The 6912-nt window shown below is 45.3% G+C and overlaps 1 long non-coding RNA gene across 1 annotated transcript in view; it reads right to left on the bottom strand.

Moving 5' to 3' along the window:
- LOC109488450 overlaps positions 1-6912 on the bottom strand; it is a 37096-nt gene that overhangs the window by 16171 nt on the left and 14013 nt on the right. The window contains exon 2 of the long non-coding RNA XR_002141429.2: positions 390-617. This is a non-coding gene — a long non-coding RNA (uncharacterized LOC109488450). The remainder of the gene's footprint in view (positions 1-389; positions 618-6912) is intronic.

The raw sequence follows: 6912 nt of genomic DNA, 5'->3' as shown, positions 1-6912 counted from the left end.
TGGCAAATCCGGGACTCTGGCAACCCCAGATCTGAGCCACGGGAGCCACTGAGTACTGGGTAGAGAGCAGTAGCTCGGGACATGAGCTCTGCCACTCGCCCCCTCTGTGCTATCAACAAGCCACTTACCTTCCCTCAGCATTCATTTCCCAATCTGCTAAACGGGCATCTGTGGCTAAAATGAATTAGGAAGGCAGAGAAAGTCTTTGGACAATGAACAGCAAATGCTACTGTTACTTGTCGGTGTTAGTATCATTGCTGTACAGCCTGCTCAAGGCGGTGACAACCGTATAGTCTCTAAGACTACACACGAGACCCATTCAAATCAGTAACCACCTCCCACAGTCCATCATCAAAAGCAACTCAGAAAGTAAGATATTAAGTGCTTACCCATTAATATTTGTGTTTATTTCTACAGAACATCTCCCCTCCTGTCCAGCACCTGGCCACGTCCTGTGCCACATCTTTGGGCTCCATGGAGCTCAGCATCTTCGTGTTCCACGTAAAGTGCAGGGAGCACAGCCTGACCTGACAGTCTTTATCATCTCTGTTACCACCACGCGATGTTTGATGGGCTCTACTCTGTCTTGAGCTGCAGGCTGGGTCCTTCCAGCTGACCTGAAACACAGGTGTCTGTGAAGGTGAGGAATCTCCCAGTGGCCCTCTGCTGGCCCTGGCTGTTGTCAGAGGGAGAGGCTGGGGTCATACCTTCAGGAAAATTCTGAGGGTCCTGACTACACTACCCACTGCAGACGGAGTCTCCTTCCGGGGACACACCATGGGGCAGTTGGTTCTTTCTGGGGCTCTCCCACTGCTGCTGGTATTGCAGGTGAAGGGCGAGGTCACAGGGCCACCATGGGAGGCTGGGTATCAGGTGCTGGTCTCCAGGCCAGGTAGGGGACTGGCACGCACTTGGGCTGTTCTGCTGACCTTCCACCTGACTCCTGGTCCTCGTGGCACTTATTTTCTTTTAGAGAATAAAGTAAAAATGGGAATGGCAGGTTCCTGAAACTCTAGGACTTTGAGGTAACAGAGACCCTAGGCTCTGCCTCACGGGAGGGGGAAGGACTCAGCTATGATGGGAGCAGCTGAAGCAAGGGTTTCATGGCGATGATGTAGCCCTCAGGTTGGGGTTCTTATAGCCCAGGAGCTGACAGGTGGTCATCATTTTGTCATGCATCAGGCCCATCAGTGAGTCCCGGGTCTCTCTTCCCTTGTAGCCTGTGGGCAGCATGGACTCCATCTGCTGGGTGTCCTTATAGTTAGGGAGTGGCTGGACGTACGGCTTCAGTTCCTTTTCAGGGCCCATGTACATCTATGGATCCTTCATGATTTTTTCTAAAATGCCTCTGTCACTGGGACTGAGGATCAGGAATTATTAAATTTTTAAAAACTTCCGCTTTATTGAAGTATAATTGACATATAAAACTATAAGGTCTTGAAAGTGTACATTGTGATAATTTGCTCTATTATACATTGTGAAGAGAGTCCCCCATCTAGTTTTGTTTTGTTTAAGACTTTGTTTATTTGAGAGAGAGAGAGAGAGAGCGAGCATGAGCCAGGGGAGGGGCAGAAAAGTAGATTTCCCCCCTGAGCAGGGAGCCTGATGTGGGACTCGATCCCAGGACCCTGGGATCATGAGCTGAGCCAAAGGCAGGCACTTAACCCACTGAGCCACCCAGGCCCCCCCATCTAGTCAATTAATACATGCATCATGGGAAGTTCAGCGGGCTTTTATGTTCCACAGACATATAAAGGGAACATGGCATATTCCTCTCAGTATCTATTGCTGCAGGTTCCTGAGGTTCTGTGTACTAAAGGGTAGGGACCCAGTGATATTTAGAGGATGACTCCCCCTCCACATATCCGCCTCGGTGCCATCACGCTTTTGGCTCTGGAAGAGCTCCAGAGCAGCACTGGGGGGCTGCCACAGGTGTCCTGCTGGTTGCCACAGGTGAACTCTGTCCTGAAGCCACAGTCCGAAGCCTTGACACTAAGGTCAGGATCCAAATGCAGGTTCTCTGGCTTGAGATCCCTGTGGCCAGTGCCCTTCTGGTGGCAGCACTGCACAGCAGACATTATCTGGAGGTATTTGCTACAGTTTTTTTTTTTTAAGATTTTATTCATTTATTTATTTGAGAGACAGCGGAAGCAGGGTGGAAGGGCAGAGAGAGAGGAAGAAGCAGACTCCCCACTCAGCAGGGAGCCCGATGCGGGACTCGATCTCAGGACCCTGACATCATGACCTGAGCCAAAGGCAGATGCTCAACCGACCAAGCCATCCAGATGCCCCACCTACAAGCTTCTTTCTCTTTCATATGGCTATGGTGCAGTGGATAATCAACCATCTTTCCTTTACTAGCACACTCAGATGGAGTGTTTCCTGGGTCCCAATCACCTCAAATAGCTTCAGGATATTAAGGTGACTCAAGGCCTTCATGCTTTGACCTTTGAGGAATCTGGAGGCTGGAGGAGCTGATCTTGTTAATGACTTTCACAGCCACTGTCCCAGCCAGGACACGCCAGATCAACTCCACCTCAACGAAGCTCTCCTGGCTGATGGTCTAGAAGAGCCGGTCATTGTCAATACGGGTTTCCTCGTCAGCAGAGGTGGCCAAAAGGCCCTGCAGCATGGTGACCTGATAACTTACTAATGCTACTAACAAGCTTAATTAACACTAATCATAGTAAGAAACAATACTAACAAACTAAATGTAAAAAATAGATGAGAAAAATGTTATAAATGAGAAAAAGAAAAAGGAAAATAAAAAATGATGCAAAGATGGGATGCCTGGGTGGCTCAGTCGGTTAAGCATCTGCCTTCAGCTCAGGTCATGATCCCAGGGTTCTGAGATGGAGTCCCACATCAGGCTCCCTGCTCAGTAATTTCTCTTTCTTAGTTCTTTAATTATGTTTTGGATCTCTTGGCCCTTAGCATCTCATGTAAATTTTAGAATGAGACTATCAATTTCTATTTTTAAAAACCCTGCTGGGATTTTGATTTATTTAGTAACTAATTTTTAGTTGGATATTATTTATTTTCACAATGGTCTTTTTGTTTCTGATTTTTCCTGTTATAATTCTGATGTTTTGTAGGTGATGATAGGAGAATTCCTAACTATTAGTAAGCAGGGACAGTATGTTATACAACCTTTTAAATCTTAAACTTATCCTGCAAGAAGAAACCCCTTTTCATTAAAGTTTATAACTCGTCATTTGAACAGATTTGTAAGCAAAAATAATCAAGATTGGTGGGTCGATGTGGCATTTCATGGGAATCTCCAAATCCCAGGAGGGGCAAATGGAACTCTTGATTGTTTCACAGAAACAAACTACGGCACGGTTCTCAAACTCCCAGGGGTCTATGGACATATTATCCGTGAGATCAGATTTCTCAAAAATATCTTTAGATGGTAATCTTAAACAAGTGATGTAAGAATACTCTGGATATTTTGGATTGCCTTTATTTTTATAACCAAGTAGTGTAATTTCTATGACCAAAATTACAATAAAGAAAGCCAGAGAGTGATATGTAAATTTCTTAATGTTTCCATATCAAATGTCACAGATTCACCAAAAACCTACAAGCCTCACTTCATACCGTTGACATGAAATAACTACTGGATGACGGCTTTAGGTTGCCCCATGTTTTGTACATCCATCTGGTGTAGAGTAACTCACCAGATTTTAATAATTGACATTATTAGGGTTTTTTTTTTCTAATATGAGGGTAGAGTACCACAATGATAGTGAATTTGTTTCAGGAGAATCTATCCCAGTGTTATAAATTTACTAGTGTGACAAATATTTTAATTTCGTTCACGATAAATGTGTTGTCCTGAGACTGACTCAGCAACCCGCCTACCAGAGCAGGCATGAAGCTGCCCAGACACTTCACTCTACGTGTGAGTCAGTCAGCGCCCAAAGTTGAACTATCCATCAGGCATTTCAATGTAAGAGTGGCTTCCAGGTGAATCTAACTGCTGGTTCATTTCCCAGAGGCACAGGCACACCTTTCTACAGTGAAACTGCCCTGTGGTTCAGTGTTCTGGGGTGCTTACCTTTGCTGTTGAGGATTATAGTACTGTTCAAATTGGGGGCAGCTAGGGTGGGACTGAGGAGGGGTGTATCTACTCATTATGTACAGAAATGGTCCAGGGGCCAAGGGCAGGGAGAGCCTTTGGTTGAGGGAGCAGAGTATACAGACTGTGTCAAATACAGAAGCACAGTTGGGTGCTTCTGCAGCTCAAAGGTGTAAATCCATGTCCCATTTTAAATAAAGTGATACGAAAAGTGTGAGGGAAATGTTCAGGCACATGGCAAGGTTTGACTTTTAGGCTCAGTAGCCTTTGTCTTGGGGAATGATGAGGTCGTCATCTGTTGGCCCTGACTGGGGGTTCAATGCTGTGGGCAACAGGGTCCCCGCACAGGAATGTAGGCCCTTATCAGTTCTAGGGGATGAGTTCTAGTTGTCAAGTTGTATTCGACATGCTTTCCAGAAACCTGCCGCTGAGACTCCACAGACAGGAGTGAGTGAGCCCTCCCCGGTGCAGAGAGTTAACAACAAGAAAGAGTGTCCCATTCACGGGCCTGCACTTTGGGGGTTCTAATGGGTCTGTTTCAAGGGAACTTGGTGTGCAGTGATGAACCTGCCACAGATAAAGTAAATCAGGGCTGCAAGTAGGACAGGGCTTTCCACGCTGGCCTGGGGCCGAGTAACTCAGATGGACGCTGGCTGAGCCAGTAATGAGTCTTCCGTGATGGAAACTGGTGACTGCCTGAGGTTCTCATCATACATCACTGGGTTTATGGAAGTCTATAACCAGTCCGATAATTAACATGTCTACTGCTAATTATTTGTCGAAGGTTGTTATTTTTCCTTTTAGTCAAGGGAAATGAGAGTAGGGGAGGAGGAAAAGGAAGAAACCCCAATGGGTGTCAAGCCCACCGATGACTAACAATATCATTGTGGCATTATTCTGACTCACAGCTTGCTTCAGGTTGGAGTTTAATTGCTGTTTTCATGTTCAAATTGCTCATTTGGTTGCTTAAGATCTTTCATAAATGCTTTAATTAGAAAACTGTGCTGCAGGACTTTGGGACTTCTTTTGACCTTCACTCCACCCCTTGCCCTACTCTCCACCATTCTAAAAAAAAATGGAAAACAGTTTGGTTGAATATACACTATTTAAGTTCCATGAGAGCAGGGAATATGTCTGTGGTGTTCGCTGCTATATTGCCAGGGCTTAGTACAATGTCAATAAATACCAATGAACTGAATACTACTTTCCATACTGCTTTGCTTCAAACTCCTGAAACAATACTAATAGCTTCTGAGTTACAGCAACTTCTGGTAAGTGATGTGGAGAACTAAGGCAAAAGAAATACATAAAAAAATTAAACTTCCTTACAACTCACCGCCCACTGACAAGTACTTGAGACAGGGGGCGGGGGGGGGGGGACCTTCTTCCATGGGCTCAACTCCTCCATGTAAATACTTTGCTAAGGGCAAAAGGCAACCTTAGCTTGACTGTAGCCCAACCCCCAGGATCCTGTGAGTCTTCTTTAACATATAAAAATTCCTTTCAAAACATCCTTTATCTCTACCCCCACAAGATATACATTAATACTCATCCTCCAAGCATATGGTCCCCTGATATACACCTGAAGGGTCTCCTGACTTAAGGTTTTACTAGACAGTAATACATGACCTTTTCCCAACAATAGCTAGACCCTGCAAGGTCCTGGAAACTGTGCTTCCAAACTCTTTAGAGACTTAAGCTATCCTTAACCCTCTTCCAACTTGAAAGTGTATAATCAGTCACTCCTCACAACCTCAGTGCAGCTCTTTCTGCCCATGGGTCCTGTCCCTGTGCTTTCATAAAACCACCTTTTTTTGCACCGAAGACAAATCAAGGATTCCTGAGGCCCCCCTCAAGAATTCTTTCTTGACCATTCGCTCCCAGACCCCAACATTTCAGATCAGTAAGATTCATAAGTTTCCTTTGCAGTGTTATACATTTATTTTTATTTTTTATTTTTTATGTTTTTAAAGATTTTATTTATTTATTCGACAGAGATAGAGACAGCCAGCGAGAGAGGGAACACAAGCAGGCGGAGTGGGAGAGGAAGAAGCAGGCTCATAGCAGAGGAGCCCGATGTGGGGCTCGATCCCACAACGCCGGGATCACGCCCTGAGCCAAAGGCAGACACTTAACTGCTGTGCCACCCAGGCGCCCCTATACATTTATTTTTAAAGCGCAACTCCTTGGGGTGCATGGGTGGCTCAGTTGGTTAAGCATTTGACTCTTGATTTTGGCTCAGGTCATGATCTCAGGGTCGTGAGATCGAGCGCCTCGTCAGGCTCTGTGCTCATCGGGGAGTCTGCTTAAGATTCTCTCTCCCTCCGCCCCTCCCCTCCTTGGGTGCTCTCTCTCTCTCTCAAATAAATAAATCTTCAAAAAAACCTAAGGCAGCAACCCCTTTATTTGGATTAAAGAAAACAAATGAAAATAAGCACTTTGTTGGCCCACTCATTCAGTGTTCCAGGCATATCAAACATCCTTCATTTTCATCCAGAAGTAATTCTGATAAAAGACCCTTTGGCAATATGTTTAGACAATCTATAAACGAGATGTTTAACCAGCCTTGTAGGTTTAACCCAAACAGTTAGAGCACGTCAAAAGAAATTAGCCAAAGCCAAGTCTTCTCAAAATCTGGGAGATGATGTCCTTCAGAGATCTAGATCACAGTGGACTTTGAAAGGACCCTCCTTGGAATGACCCACCTGATTTCCAGGTTTTACCACCTGCCTCTGTTGAGTCAGAGGAGCTCCTGAAACAGGACCTCAGCTACCTGTATTTTGACCTCAGTCTGTGCTTCCAGATTAAGTTCTTCTTCCCGGCTTCTCTCT

This window comes from Ailuropoda melanoleuca, chromosome 5 (genome assembly GCF_002007445.2).
Source record: "Ailuropoda melanoleuca isolate Jingjing chromosome 5, ASM200744v2, whole genome shotgun sequence".
Taxonomy (NCBI): domain Eukaryota; kingdom Metazoa; phylum Chordata; class Mammalia; order Carnivora; family Ursidae; genus Ailuropoda; species Ailuropoda melanoleuca.
Note: the sequence above shows the minus strand (reverse complement) of the source record. Positions and strands in the feature narration are given on the sequence as shown.